This window comes from Aquila chrysaetos, chromosome 18 (genome assembly GCF_900496995.4).
Source record: "Aquila chrysaetos chrysaetos chromosome 18, bAquChr1.4, whole genome shotgun sequence".
Classification (NCBI taxonomy): Eukaryota; Metazoa; Chordata; class Aves; order Accipitriformes; family Accipitridae; genus Aquila; species Aquila chrysaetos.
Window position 1 is genome coordinate 13229722 of NC_044021.1, and position 2368 is coordinate 13232089.

Here is a 2368-nt window from a genome sequence, read left to right on the forward strand (position 1 = left end):
CAGGACCAACTTATTGCATTATTGTTGGATCGATTTGTTTCTTGCTGATTTAATTGTTACCTGCGTGCTTGCAGTGAGGATTTCATGGAGTGCTGCATGAACCAATTGGTTCCTCTTTATTGCTTGCGTTTTGGTGAGGGGTACGCTGCATCTTGCACTGATGGTGTTAAGTGTTCAAATGCCCTATGTAACGAGACAGCTGCTTCTATGGAAAGATGAAAGTTAGAATTCATCTGCTGCCTGAGAACAAGTAAAACCCTTTGCAGCCGTTTTGATCGAAAGGTGGGGGTGGAAAACCCCTAAATATTTCATAGATGAACAGCAGCCCCAGGGCAGAATCAGTATACTGTTTATCTAGGACATCAGTGGGGGGAAAAGTTCCTTGTTTGCTCCGAGTCCCAGGTTTAAATGATTGGTCCTTACTTTTCCCCAGACCTTTTTATTTGTATTTCCATTCCTGTTGAGTTCACCAGTTCATCCTTTAGATCATCCTTTCTCAGGCTGACAAGTTGGGATTCACCCGTGGTTGACTTGGATACCTCATCCTACTTTTTACCTCCCGCAGTGAGCTCAGCTTGCCCTCTGGGTTATGACAGAGGCAGGATCTGAGCGGGGCAGACCGTCTCCCATCATTTTCCTTATTTTCTTAATATTGTAAACTGAAGGGAGATGGTTAATCTGCAAGAGCTTGTCAGAGGCATGACGGCACTGCGGCGGTGAGGAAGCTGCCGTGTAGTAACTGCAACGTGACCGAGATCTGGGGCAGGCAGAGCTGGTCTGCTCCCCGGCAGGGAGAGCCACGAGTCGATGAGCCCCTGCGGCTTTCTGCTCTCGGAGAACCAGAGAGCCTGGTTTCCAACCAGAGGAGAGCCTGGTTTCCAACCAGAACGTGGTTTCCTGCACCTCAGGCTGGGAGGAGAGGATGAAGCCGGCAGTACCAAGGCTGGGAGGTATTGCCTGCTGGTGGATGAGGTTTAGCTGGCTCTTTCTGCCCCGTCCCCTGTTAGGATCTCAATTCCAGTGCCCTGTTGCTTGTCCCAGCCCCTGGCAGCTGTTTCATGTTTTCGTCCGAGTTTGTTGTTCTGTGTCACTTGTCAAAACTTCAGCAAACGGCCAAAAAAGAGATCTTTTACCAGTCGTTCTGTGGAATTGACTTTGCAGGCCTGTGTTTAGGGTGTGTGACTAGGTGACTTAGGTTTAGGTGACTTAGGTTTAGGTGACTTACCTAATCCTAAACCAGGGGCCAGCAGCGGCCGGGGATGGGGCTGCGGAGGCCTTTGGGAGCCCCTGGTGCCAGCTGGGCTGCAGCCCTGCAACGGGAGCCTGGGCACTAGACACGATGCTCTGAGCACAGCAGGCTCTTCTCCCCCCTGTCAGATTAAGCACAGCTGCACCAAGAGAAATACGTGTATTTTAACAGTAAAGTTGTCAGTATTGACTCACAGAACAGATGGAATTGTTTAGCTAATTAAATGTATGCTGTTGAATGCTTTAAAGAAAATTCGGATGCAGAACTGTGAAGGAAGGCTGGTGTAGCAGAAGTATGCGACTCGGTGACTTGTGAATAAGATGCTTTTTTGTTGTAATACCTCCTAAGGAGAGAGCATTTTGTAAAAAAAAAATAAAATAAAAAAAAATTGCAGCAGGTGCACTTGCAGTTAGTACTTATCTTGGCCCTGAAAAACAGAATATATAGTGACATATTGTGCACAGAATAGTGCGTAGAATATATAGCGAAGTACTCTGCTCAAATGTATTTAAAATGGGGTAGCAAGGGAGAGCAGAAACGGCTGTGTCTTTTCAGAGTGGCCAAAGCTGTCCCCCTGAAAGGAGCAAAGCTCCCCAAAAGCAAGCTTTGGGAGCCCTATTGACAAGTCACCTGTGGTAGGGTCATTTAACGAGGGGTAAAGAGATTATTCCATTCTCTCATTTCTGTTGGGCAAATTTGACCACAGGACTATTCGGAGTCGGCTCGGGTACCAGCACAGTCTTTCCCTGGCATTCCTGGAGTGCCTTGAAATGACAAATTAGATGAGAACGTGGGAAAACGTGTCCACAGTCCATCGTGCCCCCAGCCCCTCTTCAGAAATGGGGACGTGTGGGGAGGGGATCCGTAGCAAGCGACCTTCCCCTCTCCTAGTGATCTGTGGCTTGCACTTGTTTGAACCAGAAGCAATCTCCTTGCGAAGAAGGTAAGAAATGGCTTTCAGGCCTCCTGGTTTTGTCTGATTAGGAACTGAGCCTTTGTATTTGGGGTAGAAAAAGGCGTATTGCTGCTGTTCCGTGTTAATCGAGAACGGCGAGGGCTCCCCCTCGTGTTACCGCGGGACAGGACCAGAATTGCTGCACCTTCATCCTTGGAGAGGGC